Here is a 23913-nt window from a genome sequence, read left to right as displayed (position 1 = left end):
TTTAGGTTTATTCTCTAGAGAGGGTTAAACAGAGGGTTTCTAGATTGGGGGATACCAGCAACAGTAAGGGGCAGGGTACAATACTGAAAATAAATAAATTAAGTCAATATATTGAGTAAGATTTTCCAGTCCTCTTTCCCTAATCGTCACCTTCCCGGAGAGAGATTAAAGGATCCTTCTTGCCCAGGCTGGAGTCCAGTGGCATGATCTCGGCTCACCACAACCTCTGCCTCCCAGGTTCAAGAGATTCTTCTGCCTCAGCCTCCCAAGTAGCTGGGACTACAGGCCCGCACCGCCATGCCCAGCTAATTTTTGTATTTTTAGCAGAGACGGGGTTTCACCATATTGGCCAGGCTGGTCTCGAACTCCTGACCTCGTGATCCACCTGCCTCGGCCTCCCAAAGTGCTGGGATTATAGGTGTGAGCCACCGTGCCCAGCCTAGAGGATCCTTCTTCGGAGAATCTGACCAGCTCAAGGAGAGAAAAATAACTAAAGTTACTAACATCAACGTCCCTAATTGAGTTGCCCAACCAGATTACACTGTAGTAAGCTAACCACTTCTAATCAGCTTTCAACACTTCCTCTTAAATATAAACAGACAATAAAGATTACCAGATGTCTGAGAAAAACTTCAACATGAAAGACTAAAAACAAATAACTACCTGTAGATTAAAAAAATGCAACTTGAAGAAAAGAGATTACAGGGAACAAGAAACCATTAAAAACTACAGGGGTCGAGGGGAGGGGAAAGCAACTTCACCTCTGCGGTATTTTTCCAAAAAACCCATAACCCTAGTGTAATCATGAGAAAATATCAGACAAATTTGAATTGAGGGACATTCTATAAAATACTTGATGAGTACTATTCAAAATCATCAAGCCATTACAAAAAAGGAAAGACGAAGAAACTATCACAGATCAGGGGAGATTAATGAGACATGACCACTAAATACAATGTGGCATCCTACATTAAATATCGGAATAGAAAAACACATCACTAAAAAAGAAAACCTACAGAAGGCCAGCATGGTGGCTCATGCCTGTAATCTCAACACTTTGGGAAGCCTAGGCAGGAGGATCACTTGAGGTTAGGAGTTTCACATTATATTGAGCTATAATGGAGCCCCTGCACTGCGGCCTGGGTGACAGAGAGGGACCCTATCTCTAGAGGAAAAAAAACCCAGGAAATACAGTTTTATAGTTTAGTTACTATTGTACCAATGTTAATTTCATAGTTTTGACTAAAGTATTATGGTTAGCCGGGCATGGAGGCATGCACCTGTAATCTCAGCTACTCGGGAGGCTGAGGCAGGAGAATCACTTGAACCCAGGAGGCGGAGGTTGCAGTGAGCCGAGATCATGCCACTGCACTCCAGCCTGACCAACAGAGCAAGACTCTCTCTCAAAAAAAAAAAAAAAAAAAAGTATTATGGCTATGTAAGATATTAACAATTGCCTACTTGAGGGTAGCAGATGGGTGGAGGGAAACGATAAGAAAAAATATCTATTGAGACCAGGTGTGGTGGCTCACGCCTGTAATCCCAGCACTTTGGGAGGCCAAGGCAGGTGGATCACGAGGTCAGGAGATCGAGACCATCCTGGCTAACACGGTGAAACCCAGTCTCTACTAAAAATACAAAAAAATTAGCCGGGCGTGGTGGCGGGTGCCTGTAGTCTCAGCTACTCAGGAGGCTGAGGCAGGAGAATGGCGTGAACCTGAAAGGTGGAGCTTGCAGTGAGCCGAGATCACACCACTGCACTCCAGCCTAGGCGACAGAGCAAGACTCCATCTCAAAAAAAAAAAAAAAAAAGATTTGATTGCCCTGCTAGATTATGGAATTGCATGGAGCCTGTAGCCCCTTTGTTTTGGTCAATTTCTCCCATTTGGAATGGCTACATTTACCCAATGCCTGTATTTCCATTGTATCTAGGAAGTAAATAACTTGCTTTTGATTTTACAGGCTCATAGGCAGAAGGGACTTGCCTTGTCTCAGATGAGACTCTGGACTGTGGACTTCTGAGTTAATGCTGAAATGAGTTAAGACTTTGAGGGACTGTTGGGAAGGCATGACTGGTTTTGAAATGTGAGAACATGAGATCTGGGAGGGGCCAGCGGCTGAATGATATGGTCTGGCTGTGTCCCCACCCAAACCTCCTCTTTAATTTCCACATGTTGTGGGAGGGACCTGGTGGGAGGTAATCGAATCCTGGGGGTGGGTCTTTCCCATGCTGTTCTTGTGTTAGTGAATAAGTCTCACGAGTTCTGATGGTTTTAAAAACAGGAGTTTCCCTGCACAAGCTCTCTCTTTGCCTGCTTCCATCCATGTAAAAGATGACGTGCTCCTCCTTGCCTTCCGCCATGATTGTGAGGTCTCCCTGGCCATATAGCACAGTAAGTGCATTAAACCTCTTTCTTTTGTAAATTGTCCAGTCTCGAGTATGTCTTTATCAGCAGTGTGAAAATAGACTAATACAAGGGCTCAAGTGATCCTCCTACCTCAGCCTCCTGAGTAGCTGGGACTACGCACACACTACCACACCCAGCTAGCTTTTTTGTGATTTTTGTGGAGACGGGGTTTTGTTATGTTGCCCAGGCTGATCTCAACCTCCTGCTCAAGCGATCCTCCAGCCTCAACTTCCCAAAATGTTAGGACTGCAGGTGTGAGTCACGACAGCTGGTCTGAAATATTTTTAAAATAACTATTTTAGGCCAGGTGCGGCGGCTCGCACCTGTAATCCCAACACTTTGGAAGACTGAGGCAGGAGGGTCGCTTGAGTCCAGGAGTTCCAGACCGGCCTGAGCAACAAAGCATAATGCCATCCCTATTTACGTAAAAAAAAAAAAAAAAAAGAAAAGAAAGAAAAAAAATTTTTTAACAAGAAAGAATTTTTAAAAGCTAAAAATATGATCACAGCAATGAAAAAACTCAGAAGATAAGGTTAAAGAAAAGCTTTCACAAATCAGAATAAAAAGTCAAAGAGGGCCAGGTGCGGTGGCTCATGCCTGTAATCCTAGCACTTTGGGAGGGCAAGGTGGGAGGATCACCTGAGGTCAGGAGTTCAAGACCAGCCTTGGCCAACAGGGTGAAACCCCAACTATACTAAAAATGCAAAAATTAGCCAGGTGTGGTGCTACACGCCTGTAATCCCAGCTACTTGGGAGGCTGAAGCAGCAGAACTGCTTGAACCCTGGAGGCAGAGGTTGCAGTACCCAACCTGGGTGACTGAGTGAGACTCTGTCTCTCAAAAAAAAAAAAAAAAAATATTTAAAGTGATGAACAACAGAAGAGAAAAAGAAGATTAGAGAACCTGTTCAGAAGGTCCATATCTAAGTAACAGAAGCTCCCAAAAGCAAGAACAAAACAAAGGGCAAAAATTTTAATCTGATAATCATGCCAGATTGCCATGGTCATTGCCAGATTAAAAAGGCCCAACAAGTGCCTACCATAATGAATAAAAAGAGACACCAAGGCACATCACTGAAATTTCAGAAACTGAACACAAGAAAAGATCCTACAAGCTTCCTGAGAGAAAAAAGTTCACATACAAATGATCAAGAATTTGAATGCCTTTCAGACTTATCAGAAATAACAACAGAAGCTTGAAGGTTATTAAACAATGCCTTCAAAATTCTGAAGGAAAATTATTTTCAATCTAGAATTTTAGACACAATAGGTTGCTGATCAATTGTGAGGACAAGACATATTTTCAGATAGCAAAATCTCAAAATAATTACCTCCAAGAATGATGCAATTAGAAAACATAATTCATTTTACAAACACCAATGCTATACGGGCGCGGTAATTCCAGCACTTTGGGAGGCAGAGACGGGCGGATCACGAGATCAGGAGATTGAGACCACGGTGAAACCCCGTCTCTACTAAAAATACAAAAAATTAGCCGGGGGTGGTGGTGAGCGCCTGTAGTCCCAGATACTCGGGAGGCTGAGGCAGGAGAATGGCGTGAACCCAGGAGGCAGAGCTTACAGTGAGCCGAGATCGCGCCACTGCACTCCAGCCTGGGCGACAGAGTGAGACTCCGTCTCAAAAAAAAAAAAAAAAACACCAATGCAATAATTGATGTTGGCAAATATCGTAAATATATGTTAAAACCATTGGATAAAGGGTTTTCAGAAAACAACATATTCTTTATTATTTATTATTATTATTATTTTTTGAGATGGAGTCTCGCTCTGTTGCCCAGATGTAAGTGCAGTGGCGTGATCGCCGCTCACTGCAACCTCCACCTCCCGGAATCAAGCAATTATCGTGCCTCAGCCTCCCAAGTAACTGGGATTACAGGCGTGTGCCCCAACACATGGCTAATTTTTATATTTTTAGTAGAGATGAGGTTTTGCCACATTGGCCAGGCTGGTCTCTAACTCCTGTCCTCAAGCAATCCACCTGCCTCGGCCTCCCAGAGCGCTGGGATTACAGGCATGAGCCACCATGCTCAGTGAAAACAACATATTCTTACATATATATATATATATATAAAAAACATATATATAATATATATTATATATACATACATCTTACATATAGATAAGATATATCTTACATATATTTTACATATATACGTATATAAGATGTATCTTACATATATATATATCTTACATATGTGTGTGTGTGTGTGTGTGTGTGTGTGTGTGTAGCTTTTTTTTTTTTTTGAGACAGAGTCTCGCTCTGTTGCCCAGGCTGGAGTGCAATGGCCAGATCTCAGCTCACTGCAACCTCCGCCTCCCAGGTTCAAACAATTCTTCTGCCTCAGCATCCCAAGTAGCTGAGATTATAGGTACCCACCACCTCACCCAGCTAGTTTTTTTGTATTTTCAATAGAGACAGGATTGCACCACGTTGGCCAGGCTGGTCTCGAACTTCTGACCTCAAGTGATCCGCCTGCCTCAGCCTCCCAAAGTGCTGGGATTACAGGCATGAGCCACTGCACCTGGCCATATTCTTACATATTAATTACAAAAGGGAAAAGTATTTTTACAATGGAGAAATCTGATGGATACCATCTTAACTAAGTATTCAAACTAAATATCACCAATATTAGGAAAAACTGACATCCTTGTATGATGTGTGTGTGGTTTACTCTGTGTGTGCATCACTGGATGTGATGCAATAGAAGTATACAACAGGCTAGGCACAGTGGCTCACACCTGTAATCCCAACACTTTCGGAGGCTGAGGCATTACAACTGCTCAGGAGTTCAAGACCAGGCTGGGCAACAAAGTGAGACTCCGTCTCTATAAAAAATAAAAAAATTAAAAATTAGCTAGGCATAGTGGCACGTGCCTATGGTCCCAGCTACACAGAAGGCTGATATGGGCGGACTGCTTGATTCCAGGAGGTCGAGGCTGCAGTGAGCCATAATTGCACCACTGTACTCCAGCCTGGGCAACATAGTGAACCCGTCTCAAAAAAAAAAAAAAAAAAAAAAAACAGAAAAAATTAGCTGGGTGTGGTGGCACATGCCTGTAGTCCCAGCTACTTGGGACCCTTAGGTGGGAAGATCGCCTAAGCCCAGGAGGTTGAGGCTGCAGTGAGCCGTGACTGTACCACTGCATTCCAGCATGGGCAAAAGAGCGAGACCCTGTCTCGAAAACAAAACAATGAACAAACAAAAAAATGTGTTTCGGACTGGGCGTGGTGGTTCGCGCCTGTAATCCTAGCACTTTGGGAGGCCGAGGCAGGTAGATCACCTGAGATTGGGAGTTTGAGACCAGCCTGACCAACATGGAGAAACCCTGTCTCTACTAAAAATACAAAATTATCCGGGCGTGGTGGCACATGCCTGTAATCCCAGCTACTCGGGAGGCTGAGGCAGGAGAATCGCTTGAACCTGGGAGGCGGAGGTTGTGGTGAGCCAAGATCAGGCCATTGTACTCCAACGTACACGGCCCCCTTTTGTGCTTTTAAAATGTTGAACCAGGCCAGGTGCAGTGGCCCACGCCTGTAATCCCAACACTCTGGGAGGCCGAGGTGGGCAGATCACCTGAGGTCAGGAGTTCTGGACCAGCGTGGCCAACATGGTAAAACTCTGTCTCTATTAAAAATACAAAAATTAGAGGGGCGTGGTGGAGCGTGGCACATGCCCATAATCCCAGCTACTCAGGAACCTGAGGCAGGAGAATTGCTTGAACCTGGGAGGTGGAGACTGCAGTGCGCTGAGATCGCACCGCTGCACTCCAGCCTGGGCAACAAAGCAAGATTGTCTCAAAAATAAAATAAAATATAAAATAAAATGTTGAAACAGGCTGGGTGTGGTGGCTCACACCTGTAATCCCAGCACTTTGGGAGGCCAAGACCGGAGGATCACCTGATGTCAGGGGTTCAAGACCAGCCTGGCCAACATGGTAAAACCCCAACTCTACTAAAAATACAAAAAATTAGCTGGGCATGGTGGCACACGCCTGTAATCCCAGCTACATGGGAGGCTGAGGCACGAGAATTGCTTGAACCCAGGAGGCAGAGGTTGCAGTGAGTCAAGATCCTGCCACTGCACTCTAGCCTGGGGTGACAAAGAGTGAGACTCTGTCTCAAAAAATAAATAAACAAATAAAATAAAATGTTGAACCACATGAATGTATTACCAACTGAAGATTTTAAGTAAGTTTAATAAGAAGCTTTCCTCAATTAATTCCATGCTACTCTGATCCCTTATCTTATATCTGTCAGAGGATTTAGCCAGACAACTGAAATGTTATTCACTTATTTCTTTAATATGTGTTACTATGTAATTGACTCTGGGTTATCTCCTAGATGAGGCTGGGAAAAGTTATCCTCTCTTCCAAAAACAACAAAAAGGAGAGAAATGGAGGTCTTGCTATGTTAATGAGGCTGGTCTTGTACTGCTGGCCTCAAGCAATCCTCCCATCTTGGCCTCCCAAAGTGCTAGGATGTGAGCCACCGTGCCCAGCCTCTTCTAATTGTTTTAGATCCACCACCCTCAACGCCTCACAATGCTGTGTAAACACCAGGCTTTCACAGGCTGCATTTTTTTTTTTTTTTTTTTGAGACAGAGTCTTGCTCTGTCACCCAGGCTGGAGTGCAGCGGCGCGATCTCGGCTCACTGCAAGCTCCGCCTCCTGGGTTCATGCCATTCTCCTGCCTCAGCCTCCTGAGTAGCTGGGACTACAGGCGCCCGCCACCACATTCGGCTAACTTTTTAGTAGAGACAAGGCTTCACCATGTTACCCAGGATGGTCTCGATCTCCTGACCTTGTGATCTGCCCACCTCAGCCTCCCAAAGTGCTGGGATTACAGGGGTGAGCCACCATGCCTGGCCAGGCTTCATGTTTTATCAGAATTGCAACGAATATTTGAGTTACAAAACTAGGAGACATAAACTAAGTCGTTATTTCAAACATTATCCTCTAGAAACATTTAGAGGCCTCCAGGTAAAATGCCATTTTGTGAATTCAGAAAGTTCTAGGATGAATTAATTTATGCTCATAATCTTATTTCATAGAGCTGCATTTAGAGAAAACCAGAGTCTCAAGGAAAAGAACTGGCTCATGGCTGTATAATCTCAACACTTTGGGAGTCCGAGGCAGGAAGATCGCTTGAGCCCAGGAGTTTGAGACCAGCCTGGGCAACATGACGCAACCCCATCTCTACCAAAATTTAAAAAAAAAAAAAAAAAAAATAGCCAGGTATGGTGGTGTGTGTCTGTAGTTCCAGCTACTTGGGAGGCTGAGGTGAGTGGATCACTTGAGCCTGAGAGGTTGAGGCTGCAGTGAGGCTGCAGTGAGCCATGACTGTGCCAGCACACTCCAGTGAGGGCGACAGAGTGAGACCCTATCAAAAAAAAACAGAAAAGAAATTTCTTCCTTAAGGAAATACTGCTTATTTTTTTTTGCCTTCAAGTCCTACGGATGTGTTAAGGCATTATACTTTATATTACCTAACAGAGATCTATGCTGGAGACATTTACAGGTTAAAGCAAAAATTCCTAATTCCTTTGTAGCTACAACATCCTATGCAGTTTTAGGGAGGCAGTTTTAAGTTGAAAATTATGAAGAACTCCCAAAAATCAGTTGCCCCATGATGCCTTAAGCCAGATGTGCCTATCGTTGGAAACTTTCAAACGTACATCAGATAAAATATTCTCTCATATTAAGTGGAAAACTGGAAAAGAAAATCCCTTAGGTACTTTCTAGTACTAAATGTTCTATTAAGTTATTGAATTTTGAGATAGAATCAAAGTAAAATTAAACAGCTTGCCTTGCCAGGGCCAGGAATACCACTAAATGCTAAAGCATAAAACAGGACCCAGCGATTCATTTTCTTGCTGCTAATATACTGATATTACTCCTAATAAACTTAAAAACTAATCAAGCTCCTATCAACCTACTATTCCAAATCTTGGCATGTGTGTAAAATATATACACAACTAAGAACAGATTTGAAAAATGCTTATAAAAAAAGAAGATAGGCTGGGCACGGTGGCTCACAACTGTAATCCTAGCACTTTGGGAGGCCAAGGCTGGCGGATCACTTGAGGTCAGGAGTTCAAGACCAGCCTGACCAACACGGTGAAGCCCTGTCTACTAAAAATACAAAAATTAGCCGAGCATGGTGGTGTGCGCCTATAATCCCAGCTAATCAGGAGGCTGAGGCAGGAGAATCACTTGAACCCAGGAGAAGGAGGTTGCAGTGAGCTGAGATCACGTCACTGTACTCCAGCCTAGGCAACAGAGCAAGACTCCGTCTAAAAAAAAAAAAAAAAAAAAAAAGAAAGAAGATAATTTTACAGGAACTTCATTAATGAGTATTATACTCTATTTCTATCAGAGGGGATAACCAAATATTCATAAATGAGGCCTTATATTTCTTGAGAAAGACTCCCCAAAACTGAGTCTGTTTTTTTAAACTTCATGAGTTCATTCGGAATTTTCAAACTTTGCTGGGCATGATGGCTCGTACTTGTAATCCCAAAACTCTGGGAGGCCAAGGCAGGAGGATTGCTTGAGCCTAGGAGTTCGAAACCAGACTGAGCATTACACTGAGACCTCATCTCTACAGAAAATTAAAAAATTAGCTAGGCATGGTGACATGTGCCTGCAATCCCAGCTACTCAGGAGGCTGAAGTGGGAGGATCGCTTGAGTCCAGGAAGTCAAGGTTGTAGTGAGCCATGTTTGCACCACTGCACTCCAGCCTGGATGACAGAGAGAGACCCTGTCTCAAAATAAAGAAAATAATTTATACAATTTTATTCTATCTGAAATAACCACTCCATAAATAGTACTGCCATGCAATTTCCAGTCCTGATGTCATGGAATGGTAAACATTATTGTGGTTCCTTATATAAAACAGCATGAGTATAGCATGCTAAAAGGATGGAATGAGTCTAAGTCTCAACATCATCAGAAGGCAAGACCAACTGGGGCCACCAACCTTTAGGCAGGGCACTGAATAGCCCTTGCTGAAGCCACTTTTCACTTGCCTCCTTAAACATCCTAAGACTAGACAGCCCAATGGTAACTTGAAAAAGTAACAAATTAGTAAGAGAACTGCATCATTAGAGAACACTTAACTGAGATTGGCCAGCTAAACTCATAAGAATTAATGCCATATCAATCAGATTTATACAGTGTAAGTGCAACATCCTTATGACACTATTTGTCATAGTTTCTTACCTGTTTAATATCACCTTCAAATAGTCCATTAGATTCAAGCGAATACAGTACTCATTACAGTTTTTTAAAATTAAAGAAACAGGCTGAGTGCAATGGCTCACGCCTATAATCCCAACACTTTGGGAGGCTGAAGTCGGAGGATCACTTGAAGCCAGGGGTTCGAGACCAGTCTGGGCAGTAAAGCCAGACCCCCACTCCACCCCACAAAAAAAATTTAAAATTAGCTGGGCACAGTGGTGTACACCTGCAGTCCCAGCTACTCCAGAAGGTAAGGTGGAGGACTGCTTGAGCCCAGGTTGAGGCTGCAATGAGCAATGATCACGTCACTGCACTCCATCCGGCCTGGGTGACACAGCGAGAGAATCTCTAAAAAAATAATAAATCAAAAACACTTAAAAATAAAGGCCAGGCGCAGTGGCTCATGCCTGTAATCCCAGCACTTTGGGAGGCCGAGGCGGGCAGATTACCTGACGTCAGTTAGAGAACAACCTGGCCAATATGGTGAAACCCCATCTCTATTAATATACAAAAATTAGCCAGGCATGGTGGCATGCGCCTGTAATCCCACCTACTTGGGAGGCTGAGGCAGGAGAATTGCTTGAACCCGGGTGGCGGTGGTTGCAGTGAGCCGAGATCACACCACTGCACTCCAGCCTGGGTGACAAAGTGAGACTCCATCTCCAAAAAAAATAAATAAATACATAAAAAATAAAGTGGCCAGGCGCAGTGGCTCACACCTGTAATCCCAGCACTTTGGGAGGCCGAAGTGGGTGGATCACAAGGTCAGGAGTTCAAGACCAGGCTGGCCAACACAGTGAAACCCCGTCTCTACTAAAAATACAAAAATCAGCCAGGCGTGGTGGCAGGCGCCTGTAATCCAAGCTACACGGGAGGGTGAGGCAGGAGAATCGCTTGCATATGGGAGGTGGAGGTCACAGTGAGCCAAGATCACACCATTGCACTCCAGCCTGGGTGACAGAGTGAGACTCTGTCTCAACAAAATAAAATAAAATAGCCAAGCGCGGTGGCTCACGCCCGTAATCCCAGCAATTTGGGAGGCTGAGGCAGATTATCCGAGGTCGGGAGTTCGAGACCAGCCTGACCAACATGGAGAAACCCCATCTCTACTAAAAATACAAAAAAATTAGCCAGGCGTGGTGGCACATGCCTGTAATCCCAGCTACTCGGGGGGCTGAGGCAGGAGAATCGCTTGAACCCGGGAGGCAGAGGTTGCGGTGAACCGAGATCCTATCATTGCACTCCAGCCTGGGCAACAAGAGTGAAACTCTGTCTCAAATAAATAAATAAATAAATAAATAAATAAAATGGAGGCCGGATGCGGTGGCTCACGCCTGTAATCCCAACACTTTAGGAGGATGAGGAGGGTGGATCACCTGAGGTCAGGAGTTTATGACCAGCCTGGCCGACACGACGAAACCCCATCTCTACTAAAAATACGAAAAATTAGCCGGGCATTGTGGCGCGCACCTTGTAGTCTCAGCTACTCAGGGGGGTGAGGCAGGATTGCTAGAACCTGAGAGGTGGAGGTTGCAGTGAGCCGAGATCATGGGCAAAAGAGCGAGACTCCAACTCCAAAAAATAATAAAATAAAATTAAATTGAAACAAACAAAAAACCAGTTAATAATCTGTTAATAATCTGTTAAAGTATAAGATTAATGGTAATTATCTCAATAGTTAATAGGAATTTTTTAGCCAATGAGTCTCTACTGTTTATTCACTTTTTTGTAATCTTACTGTTTTACGGGTTTGGAAAGGTGCTTGACACATAGCTCCTATAATTATTATTTTTTTTTTTTTTTTTTTTGAGACGGAGTCTCACTCTGTCACCCAGGCTGGAGTGCAGTGGCACAATCTCAGCTCACTGCAAGCTCTGCCTCCCAGGTTCATGCCATTCTCCTGCCTCAGCCTCCCGAGTAGCTGGGACTGCAGGTGCCTACCACCACGCCCGGCTAATTTTTTGTATTTTTAGTAGAAACGGGGTTTCACTGTGTTAGCCAGGATGGTGTCGATCTCCAGACCTCGTGATTCGCCAGCCTCGGCCTCTCAAAGTGCTGGGATTACAGGAGTGAGCCACCGCTCCCAGCAGCTTCTATAATTATTAATCTTTAAGAACATGTTAGATAATGACATAACTTTTTTTTCTGAATTACAGAAGGATTCTCTTCTCCTCCCACAGTTGAAAATACTAATTTCTAATGCATTATTCCACAGTTTGTATTTTAATTTACTTCTTTCCTCAACTAAGACTATTAGGATATTAGCCATCCAATTAAAGGAAAAAAAGATTTTAAAGAAAGAAAAACACTAGCCCTAAACCTGTTAAACCAGTCCACGTGACAGGTATAAAAATTTTCCTAGTCATTGACTGCAAAGGAAATAATGTTACATAGTGATCTACACCTGAACCTGTTCACAGCACTTTAGAGAGGTCAACATCAGATGAGAGAGCGTTCTCTGAGGCTGGCTTTCACAATACCAGATCTTCAGCATTACCTAGTTATTGAACTATAAATTCACTAAGATAAATGCCACCATTTCCCAAGACTTCCTTTTTAAAAAGCAATTTAATCTTATGCTTGATGTATTTCTATTATGCACTGGTAAATCAAAACAAAACAAGCCTGGCGTGGTGGCTCATGCCTATAATCCCAGCACTCTGGGAGGCCGAGGAGGGTGGATCACCTGAGGTCAGGAGTTGGAGACCAGCCTGGCCAACATGGTGAAACCCTGTCTCTACTGAAAATACAAAAATTAGCCAGGCGTAGTGGCGCACGCGTGTAATCCCAGCTACTCGGGAGGCTGAGGCAGGAGAATCTCTTGAAACCAGGAGACGAAGGTTGCAGTGAGCCGAGATCGCACCATTGCACTCCAGTCTGGGTGACAGAGCAAGACTCCATCTCAAACAAACAAAACAACAACAACAAAATTCTACAACACTAGTAAACACAGATGGCTTCATAAATTAATACTTTACCTTTGGCATCTTTCATATGCCCACTTTAAAATGTTTAATATTCTTGGGTTCACATCAGTCCTCCTGTTATGCATTCAGTTTTACTGAGAAATGAAGAAACTGAGGCAAGAGAAGTGGGAAGAAACTTGCTATTTGTAGCAAGCAGGCATCTATCTGGACAGGTAAACTGTGGTCCTGCTCTATTAGGCCACAATGCTTTTCTGAAAAGTGCCTGTCAAATAAGCACCACAGAAATCCTTCTCATCACAGACATCCAGGGCATCCCCCTCAAGAAGGGACAAATATGAGTATTCTTCCCTGCTGAGGGAGAAAAGACCATGTAACCAAAGAAAGCATGCTTCTCAATCTATACTACCGAATTGGGAGGGAAAAAATGAATGGAAAGAGAGAGAAAATCCAAGGAAATAAACTTCTGAGACTGAAGATGTGGTTATTAGGTTAATCCACACATTAGGAAATTACTGAAACATCGCTTAAGTAGAAACGGAATCAGGAAGGCCTAGGGTCTTTTTTTTAATTCCAGTCTTAAACCTCCAAACAAAAATATCTGAAATTAAACTATTTCTCCTGAGCAGTTATATTCTTAAATGTCTCTATAAAACCCACAAGGCCTACACGAAGTCCCTGATTTTTAGAGGTGATTTCAAGTGTCCATTAGTGTCCACTCTCCCACTCCCAAATCCAAAATAATGTTGGCCCCGATCCGGGCAGGACCTTCACGCACATTTTCCTGTGAAATCATTAGCTTCACATCAGCTTCCTACGTCCTATTTCCAGTAACTTCCCTTGATCAGCATGGCAAACGAGGAGAGTAACAAAAGGCATGTACATTTACTATGTCCCTCGCAGAGAACATAATAAAATCCTGGGAACAGGAACTGGCAGAGACAACCTGCCTGGCCCTGGCTCTCGCCACGATACAAAGGCACGGAGAGAGCAAGTGCGGTCTGCAACCCACACCTCACTCTGCAAGAGAGAAAGGACTTTCAATGCAATCAGACCCAACCCGCAACGCCCCCTTCCCACGTGGTCTTCTCCCTCTCCCGAGCCCAGAATCGGATTGGATAGGGGTCTGGAAGGAATCAGACCACGCTGGAGCTGGGCAGGAGGGGTGGCGGGCGAGCTCCAGGCAGAAACTCCAGCCCCTTCCTAGAGGAGTCCTGAACTGTACGCCTCCCAGTTCCGGGATCTGAATTCCCACCTCCCGAGACCCCAGACCTCTCCATGTCTCTAGGGAGGGGACCTCAAGGCCTCAGAGCTGCGGGAAGGGCTGGGCTGCCCGGCACCGGGTCTGGATAGTGTGGATCCCAGGCCGCGTGCGGGTGAGCGGAGGCTGGGAGGCGGCCCCCTGCCTGCCGCCGCCCCTCCCTTGGCCCCAGTTTCTCCAGGTCCCCGGTCACAGGTTCTGGGCCGGCCCTCAGCTCACCTCAGGGTGGCAACGTGTGCGGTCGGGCGATTCCGGAGCCCCTGCGTGGAGGAACCGCTGGGCGGGAGGAGACGCCGGCGGCTCCGGCGATGGCTGACAGGCGCGCAGCACCAGGCCGGCCCGGCACACGGAGAAGGGGCGGGGCTTCAGGGGCCTGACCCGCCCCCGCCCCGCCCCGCCCCGCCCCTGCCTCCCACCTCAGCCGGCGAGCTCCATGAGGTGACTACGTCCGGGGTTACTCCAGGCCGTTCACCTCCGACCCCGCTCCGGGCTGCGGCGCTGCCAGGGCCGCCGGGGGGAGAGGCGCGGGCCCGAGGGCTCAGCGGCAGCCAATGGGAGGGCGGCGCGGGGCGGAGCGATGTGAGGCGATGCCGATGGTCCGAGCGCGGATCTGCCATTCGGGGGCGAGCGGCTAGAGGGCGGGCGGGCCGCGGGCGGGCCCTGGGCAGTCGTGGCGCCCCTGGCCAGGCCTTCGCGGCCCCTTCTGCCACAGCCGGGTACGGGGCCAACCCCTCGGCTTCTCCTCCTGGCGGAGAGGGGAGTGGGGGAAGCGGTCCCGCATGCGCCTCGCATCAGGGACAGAGGCGTCCCAAGTGAGGGGCCAGGACTAGCCGGCCTGTAGAGGGGGGGAAAGGGAACCCAGAATTAAGGCGGGCTTGAATGGGGCAGGCGGTGTGCGGGCCCGTTTAATTGTCTGTTTAATCCTAACACATTAACAAGGGGTGGGCAATCGCGTCCACTACCTGTCCTCATCACGCTGGCTGGTTTCCAAGTCCGGGCGAGCTAAGTAACCCGATGCTGGAACTCCATAACCAGCCCCCCGTTTCGCTCCTCAGCCCCGAGACAGCCCACTCCGAAGGTGTTATACATGCTGGATCCTGGCGTGTTGAGGAGAAGCCTCAATAAACGAAGCTCAGTAAGAAGGGGAATGTACCAAAGAACCACCGTCTTCCGCCTGCCCTGAGCAAAATAGTTGCCACAGCGTTCCAGACTTTTCGGATTGGAGAATGCTTCCCGTCCTCCACTGTGGGCACGCCGAGCCTTTGAGAGGAAGCCAGTCGGTGTCTCTAGTTTTGCCAGTTACTTCATAGCAAGACTTTCATGGTAGCTGTGTGTTGAAAATTAATAATAACTGGAAGGGGTCCCAACACAATACAAACATTGCGTAGGGAAGAAACTTGGAGAAAATTGCACTTGAGAAGAACGGTGAACTCAGCCCTCCCAAGGAGGAATTTAATGAAGCATGCAGCGCACCTTTTTAATGCTTACAAACTTGTGAGGAAGGCCAGGAGAGGGGCAGAGGATGACAGTTGGGTAGGAAGAAGTTCTACGCCAGAGAGTAAAAAGTGAATAGGATAGAAATACATGCCCAGGTAAGAAGTTCTTGGCGGAAGCTGAGGCAGAAAGAGGGAAAGATTGGTCAACAAGGAACAATATTTATCTAGGAGCCCTCATAATCCCACTAAGTGGGGCTTCCCTAAGAATTTATCAACCCATTTTTAAAATAATAGGGTCAAGCACAGTGGCACGTACCTGGACTGTAGTCCCACCTACTCAGAAGGCTGAGGTGGGTGGATGGCTTGAGGCGAGGAGTTCAAGGCTATATGTAGTGTACTGTGCCTGCGCCTGTGAATAGCCACTGCACCCCAGCACTGGCAAGGTAAAAAGACCCCATCTCTAAATAAATAAGTTAATTAAATAACAGGGATTGGAAGCAGAGAACTTAGGAAAGAAGATGTGGACTTTACAGAACAGGGATTCATATTTCACAATAATTATATCACTAATGTATCAATCAGTTGGACAAATGTAGTGGGAGGAAAAAGATAATTGGGCAAGACTTCCTGGTTTAGTAAGATGTTTGATTTGACTCACCGAAAAAAATGGCCTGGGAAGAGGGAAGCCTTGCCTTTCCATAACAGCAGTCTCTGAAGCTGACATGAAGGGAGTGACTTTAAAAGAACTAAAAACCATGCGGTTGCCTCTTATTTTTCTTTTATCTTTCCTAGATCCTCTTAAGTAATAGGAATTCTTTCCCCAGGATTCTTTTTTTTTTTTTTTTTTGAGATGGAGTCTCGCTCTGTCGCCCAGGCTGGAGTGCCGTGGTGCAATCTCAGCTCACTGCAACCTCCGCCTCCCAGGTTCAAGCCATTCTCCTGCCTCGGCCTCCCGAATAGCTGGGACTCCAGGCACAAACCACCAAGTCCAGCTAATTTTTGTATTTTTAGTAGAGACAGGGTTTCACCATGTTGGCCAGGATGGTCTCGATCTCTTGACCTCGTGATCCGCCCACCTTGGCCTCCCAAAGTGCTGGCCACAAGTGTGAGCCACCACGCCAAGTCTCCCCAGGATTCTTAATGGTGTTGCTGTTTACCAGCTTTACGAGCTCTGCAAAACCAGGGATTTACCCTCAAAAACTGTCCTTAGGTGAAATTTCAGCCAGCGCCTGCATGTCCTGCTTTTGACCTCACTGATTATTTTAAATAATTGAGCTTTCTAAAGAACTGGCCAAAGAAAGTCCTAATAGAAGCTACAGTGAAAAAAAAAGTAATTAAGGAAGGATGAGTTACGATACCAAGGTCACTTACAGAGGATCTAATAATCTAATTGTTATCACCAAATGCTAAGACAGCTGGGCAGAGAATGAGCAAAGAGCTGTGTCTTTAAGACAGTACAACTGGAGTTTCGGCAACCCCTGAGTGTTATGGTGTTTGGTGCATGCCACAACCTGCCCATCCCTACTGTAGGTTCTTTAGAGCTGCTCCATGAGTTATTGCTACACAAGCTATTATGTCTGTAAGAGGCGGAGGAGGAGAACCAAAGGGTGGAGAGAACTTACTATATGAGACTAACAAATGGAAGAGAAGGATGAGTGGTAAATTTCTAGAAGCTGATACTAGAGGTCTGTTATGGGCTGAATTGTATCCCAAAATTCATATGTTGAAGTCCTAACCCCTAATACCTCAGAATGTGAGTATATTTGGAGACAAAGTCTTTATAGAGGTAATTAAATTAAAATGAGGTCATAAGGGTGGGCCCTAATCCAGTATGACTGTCCTCCTTATAAGACGAGGCGACGAGGACACAGACACACATATGAAGACATAGGGCATCCATGGCCATGTACAAGCCAAGGAGAAAATATCAGAAAAAAACTAACTGCTGACACCTTAATCTTGGACTTCTAGCCTTCAGAACTGAGGAAATGCATTTCTGTTGTTTAAGCCACCAGTTTGTGGTACTTCGCTATAACAGCCCTATAAAACGAATACAAAATCCCAAATATATGACTTCCAGGGTTTTCAAGGTGATGTAAAGGTATTAGGGACTCATCCTGAGCATCCAAGCTACCTTCCAACCTTAAAGTTGCTTTCTTATCTTCCTGTGGGTAAAGTCAGAAAAGTATGAGAGGTCCCTGTCTTCAAGGTGATTATAGTCTATTTAAGAAGACAAAACGAGCACATTAAAACAGAGTGTCTGTGTCACACTCTTTAGATGATAGCCATATGAATTTGTAATAGCCATAGATGAGAAAAGATAAATTCTCAAAAATTGATAAACCCAGATATATATAAACATTATATGCGCCACTGTCCAGACAGCTTCATTTGGCATTTTTCGGTCAAATATTTAGATTAGGGCATCGTTTCTCAAAGCATGTCCCACTGACCACCTGATGAAACAAACACTAGGGTGCGCCAGGCGCGGTGGCTCACGCCTGTAATCCCAGCACTTTGGGAGGCCGAGGCGGGTGGATCACGAGGTCAGGATATCGAGACCATCCTGGCTAACATGGTGAAACCCCGTTTCTACTAAAAACGCAAAAAATTAGCCAGATGTGGTGGCGGGCGCCTGTAGTCCCCGCTACTCCGGAGGCTGAGGCAGGAAAATGGCGCGAACCCGGGAGGCGGAGCTTGCAGTGAGCTGAGATCGCGCCACTGCACTCCAGCCTTGCGACAGAGGGAGACTCCGTCTCAAAAAAAAAAAAAACAAAACCACCAGGGTGCTTGTTAAAAATGCAGATTCCCAGCCCTTTTTTTTTTTTTTTTAATCACAACTACTCACTGCAGCCTCAACTCCTGGGCTCAAGCGATCCTGCCACCTCAGCCTCTCAAGTAGCTGGGACTACAGGGACATGCCACCACACCTGGTTGACTTTTTCTCTTTTTCTTTTTGTTTTTTGTTTTTTTTTTTTTTTGAGACGGTCTCGCTCTGTCACCCAGGCTGGAGTGCAGTGGCACGATCTCGGCTCACTGCAACCTCCACCTCCCGGGTTCAAGCGATTCTTCTGCCTCAGCCTCTCAAGTAGCTGGGATTACTGGCGCGTGCCACCATGCCCAGCTAATTTTTGTATTTTTAGGAGAGACGCGGCTTCACCATGTTGGTCAGGCTGGTCTTAAACTCCTGACCTCGTGATCCACCCACCTTGGCCTCCCAAAGTGCTGGGATTACAGGCGTGAGCCACTGGACCTGGCCGACTTTTTCTTTTTTTAAAGCATCCCTAATAATTAATCACCCTAAAGTTTGAGAACAGTCGTTTAAGATTTATCATTATTGTTCCCCTCTTTGTGTACCAGAGTCTCTGTTGAACAACAAGGCCTTCAATACCTGTCACTCTTAGGACAAGAAAGTCTCTCAAGTCAGGTTTGAGTTGAATCAAGGGAGGAAACAAAGTGCCTTAATAGAAAATAGAACCATGGGCTGGGTATGGTGGCTCACGCCTATAATCCCAGCACTTTGGGAGCACAAGGCAGGTGGATCACCCGAGGTCAGGAGTTCTAGACCAGCCTGGCCAACATAGTGAAACCCTGTCTCTACTAAAAATACAAAATTTGCGGCAGGGTATGGTGGCTCATGCCTGTAAACCCAGCACTTCGGGAGGACGAGGCGGGTGGATCACCTGAGATCAGGAGTTCAAGACTAGCCTGGCCAATATGGTGAAACCCTGTCTGTACTAAAAATACAAAAAATTAGCTGGGCATGGTGGCAGGCGCCTGTAATCCCAGCTACTCAGGAGGTGAGGCAGGAGAATTGTTTGAACCCAGGAGGCAGAGGTTGCAGTGAGCTGAGATCGTGCCACTGCACTCTAGCCTGGGTGACAGAGTGAGACTCTGTCCAAAACATAAAAATAAAAAATAAAAAAATTGCTGGGTATGGTGGCACGTGCCTGTAGTCTCAGCTACTTGGGAGACTGAGGCAGCAGAATCACTTGAACCCAGGAGACAGAGGTTGCAGTGAGCCAAGATTGCACCACTGTACTCCAGCCTGAGCAACAAAGCAAGACTCCATCTCAAAAAAAAGAAAAGAGTCCAGGCATGGTGGCTCACACCTGTAATCCCAACACTTTGGGAGGCCAAGACGGACAGATCACCTGAGGTCAGGAGTTCGAGACCAGGCTGGCCAACGTGGCAAAATCCCATGTCTAGTAAAAGTACAAAAATCAGCCTGGCATGGTGGCGGGCACCTATAATCCCAGCTACTTACGAGGCTGAGGCAGGAGAATCGCTTGAACCGGAGAGGCAGAGGTTGTAGTGAGCCAACAGGCCACTGCACTCCAGCCTGGGAGACAGAGAGAGACTCCGTCTCAAAAAAAAAAAAAAAAGAAAAAAGAAAAAGAAAAGAAAATAGAACCATGAAGAGCCCCCTGTCCTGGGGCTGTCTGAACATGAATCCAAATTCGTAGATAACAAGGTCAGTGATCAATCTTTAGGACAGAGAATAGAGGAATTATTGGGATATTATTTCCTGCTGACCACCAATAGTTATACTTTAATCTGGCTTCTGGCACTTGCCATGCTTATTCTTATCCTTATACCTTTGTTTATGGTGGCAGACTTGTCCAACTTTTCTCCTATTTTTCTGAATCTTTCTAGTCCTTGGAAGTCCCATTTTCTCCAAGATTTCTCTTACTTCTCCAGCTTTCACTGATCTCTCTCTCCTTTGAATTCTTGTAGCAATATGGTCATACCACACAGTTCAGAATTTTTTTTTTGAGACAGAGTCTCGCTCTGTCTCCCAGGCTGTAGTTCAATAGCGTGCTGTCAGATCACTGCAACCTCCGCCTCCCGGGTTCAAGTGATTCTCCTGCCTCAGCCTCCCGAGTAGCTGGAATCACAGGTATGTGCTACCATGCCCAGCCAATTTTTGTATTTCCGGCAGAGACAGGGTCTCACTATGTTGGCCAGGCTGGTCTCAAACACCTGACCTCAAATGATCCTCCCACCTCTGCCTCCCAAAATGCTGGGATTACAGGTGTGAGCCACCATGCCTGGCCCACAGTTCAGAATTTAATTAGGATATTTTTTTTTGTCTGCATACTGGTTTTAGCTCTCCAGTTAAATCCTGAAGGCAGAGACCATCTCTTATAGTTTGCTACCCCCTTTTATAGCTCTTCAAAGTAGGACTAGGTATTTCTATTAGTAAGCGCTTCATTGACTGAAATAAAGATTAGCTCTGTACCTGAGAGGCCACTCTGCTCCTGATGCCTGCTTATCCGTCTTCACGTTGTCTCTGAGAGGCAAAGCCTCCAGTGGGATATATAGCTGCTTTACAGATGGACAGAATTCATCAAGAAAGTCAGTGCCTTGCCCACAACTGTGGCTCCAGTTGTGATATAAAAGAAAAATAAGACACAAAGTCCTTATCTGAATACTATGTCTCTTTGCTCTTGTTAATCACTCCAGTTTATCCAGAATTAAGAGCCTGAAGGAACTTCATACCATAAGGTCAGAAAATGTCCTCAGGAAGGCCACTTCATAAGTCTGGTCCTAATGATGAAAGGTAGAATTTCACAGTGAAGGACAGCATGAATAGTAGAGACTCTCCACGATGTTTTCACATGGACACAGGGTTTTCACATGGCATTTCTGCTCTCACTCCTTCCTTATCCAATAGCAAACACTTCCAGTCTCTATACTTCAGCCAGTTACCAAATCTTAACTTCTTCCTCCATGACACCTCCAATATATATGTTTTTAAGATCCCTTTCTAAGTCCTACACACCTCACAACTAAAATACCTGGAGAAATTTTAAAGGGCTCTTTAAAAACAGGAAACTGGACAAGATGACTTGTTTGGATTTTGCCCAATTGTAGGATTCTGACATTTTATGTTGATCAGCTTTATAGCCTAGCCATCCCTGACTTCACTTTCCTCTAAAGCCATGACGGTGCTCCTGGTAAGTTGATTTCCTGCCCCATCCCTACCTTCTCTTTAGACTTCCCTAGTGTCTCCATCATTCCTATATCAGGTTCAGGTTTTTCCTGCTACATATTTAGGCCTCTACCTGTCTTCTACCTTCACTCTCTATTGTTGTTATTATATATGAAACACAATACATAATAAAATATAACATTAATAATTTTGTAGAGCCTTTATCGTCAAGAAAAATTGAGCCATCATTCAATTTCTTTTTATCCTTTTAATACCTTGTCTTAAAATTTTCCTGTATGTCATATCTTAGAGCAGAAGATTTCACAATGTCATGTCTTTTTTTTTTTTTTTGAGACGGAGTCTCACTCTGTCACCCAGGCTGGAGTGCAGTGGCACGATATCGGCTCACTGCAACCTCTGCCTCCCGGGTTCAAGCAATTCTCCTGCCTCAGCCTCCCAAGTAGCTGGGATTACAGGCACCTGCCACCACGCCTGGCTAATTTTTGTATATTTAGTAGAGACAGGGTTTCACCATTTTGGCCAGGCTGATTTTGAATTCCTAACCTTGTGATCCACCCGCCTTAGCCTCCCAAAGTGCTGGGATTACAGGTGTGAGCCACTGCACCTGGCCACAATGTCAAATCTTTTTAAAAAAAAAATCTCACCTCTGGGCCAGGTGTGGTGGCTCACGCCTGTAATCCCAGCACTTTGGGAGACCGAGGCAATAGGGTTACCTGAGGTCAGGAGTTTGAGACCAGCATGACCAACATAGAGAAACCCTGTCTCTACTAAAAGTACAAAAATTACCTGGGTGTTGTGGCAGGCACCTATAATCCCAGCTACTCAGGAGGCTGAGGCAGGAGAATCCGTTGAATCTGGGAGGCGGAGGTTGCAGTGAGCCAAGATCATGCCATTGCACTCCAGCCTGAGTGACAGAGCAAGACTGCGTCTCAGAAAAAAAAAAAACATCATCTCACCTCTGGTTAACTCCTAGACCTGCAGGTACAAAGTTATTTTCCAACACAAGTCTTGTTTATCAGTGGACCTATTGTGCTGATGTGCCCAATTTTCTTATTGGAAAAAGAAAAAAAAAAAAAAAAGAAAGAATAAAGACAACAAAAAATCCATGAAAAGGAAATGTAGCTTCAATCAATGAACAAGATGGCCATAATCAGTTGAATAACATGGTTTTGGGGGTGAATACAGGCAAGTAAAACTGAGAAGAACCGATTCTTGGTATTGGCAGTGTCAGTCTCAAGAGCGGCAGCAACTCTACCTTCTCTGTGCTCTGTATTATAAACAGCTTGAGCTCTTTAATCAGATAGGCTATGCTTTAAATCCTGACTGTCGCTAATTAGCTCTGTGGCCTTGAGGAACTGACACCTTTCTGAGCCTCAGTTTCCTTATCTATATTATATATATCTATCTTATATTCAGGATATAAAGCCTACCTTCTAAGGTGGTGTTTTGGATTAAATGATGTAACCAACATGTTAAGCTTCTGGCACAGAGCTTGTTAGATAGTAGGCACACAGAAAATATTACTTTCCCCTTTCTCTCCATGTTCCTTTCCTTTCATTTCCTATTAGTAATCAATACAGAACAGAGTGCTTTATGGATCCTCAATTGATTCAGAAATTGTGATTGCTGGGTGCAGTGGCTTATGCTTGTAATCCCAACACTTTGAGAGGCCAAGGTGGGTGGATCACCTGAGGTCAGGAGTTCAAGATGAACCTGGCCAACATGGTGAAACCCCGTCTCTACCAAAAATACAAAATTAGCCGGGTATGGTGGCACACACCTATAGTCCTAGCTACTTGGGAGGCTGAGAAAGGAGAATTGCTTGAACCCGGGAGGCGGAGGTTACAGTGAGCCGAGATCACACCACTGCACTCCAGCCTGGGAAAGACAGAGTGAGACTCCGTCTCAAACAAAAAAACAAACAAACAAACAAAAAATTGTGTCATTACTAAATTCACTGCCCCCTGCACCCACCTTGAGCAACAGAGTGGAGGCCCTATCTTAGCTGTGAGGGAGGCTGAGGAAGGAGAATCACTTGAACCCGGGGGGCGGAGGTTGCAGTGAGCCGTGTTTGCACCACTGCACTCCAGCCTGGGTGACAGAGCGAGACTCCGTCTCAAAAAATAAATAAATAAAAAATTCAGTGGCTGGGCACTGTGGTTCACGCCTATAATCCCAGCACTTTGGGAGGCCGAGGTGGGTGAATCACCTGAGGTCAGGAGTTCAAGACCAGCCTGGCCAACATGGTGAAACCCTGTCTCTACTAAAAATACAAAAATTAGCTGGGCGTGGTGGCGGGAACCTGTAATCCCAGCTACTAGGGAAGCTGAAGGAGGAGAATCACTTGATCCCAGGTGGTGGTGGTTGCAGTGAGCCAAAATTGCGCCATTGCACTCCAGCCTGGGTGACAAGAGCAAGACTCCATCTAAAAAAATAATAATAAAATGAAAATTCAGTTCACCAACACATCCGCCCCAATATTTCCAGGTTAATGGAGCATGTGATCAGGGACCTTGGGATATTATGAATCCTTTACCCTTACTTGGAAGGAACAAATGACTGTGGCCTGAGCTTCTGAGTACCAACCAAAGGGCTGGCACGTGTGAGTATGCCTGGCCCCACTCAGGCTTATTATTGCATCACACAGGAAAGATTCTTTGGCCCCTTTGG

At 45.5% G+C, this 23913-nt stretch overlaps 1 protein-coding gene across 7 annotated transcripts in view; it reads right to left on the bottom strand.

Annotated features, from left to right (window-relative positions):
• The window catches only part of ACACA (acetyl-CoA carboxylase alpha), a 324373-nt gene that overhangs the window by 258570 nt on the left and 41890 nt on the right, over positions 1–23913 (bottom strand). Inside the window, exon 1 of one of the 7 annotated variants that reach the window (XM_055388357.2) lies at positions 20530–20697. The exons of 4 other annotated variants lie outside the window; for them this stretch is intronic. The gene's annotated coding sequence lies outside the window, so the exon portion shown is untranslated. Of the gene's footprint in view, positions 1–14070; positions 14215–20529; positions 20698–23913 lie in introns of those variants that run through there. 2 more of the 7 variants (XM_063706505.1, XM_031011318.3) reach the window with 2 other exon arrangements.

This window comes from Gorilla gorilla, chromosome 4, assembly GCF_029281585.2.
Source record: "Gorilla gorilla gorilla isolate KB3781 chromosome 4, NHGRI_mGorGor1-v2.1_pri, whole genome shotgun sequence".
Taxonomy (NCBI): Eukaryota; Metazoa; Chordata; class Mammalia; order Primates; family Hominidae; genus Gorilla; species Gorilla gorilla.
Note: the sequence above shows the minus strand (reverse complement) of the source record. Positions and strands in the feature narration are given on the sequence as shown.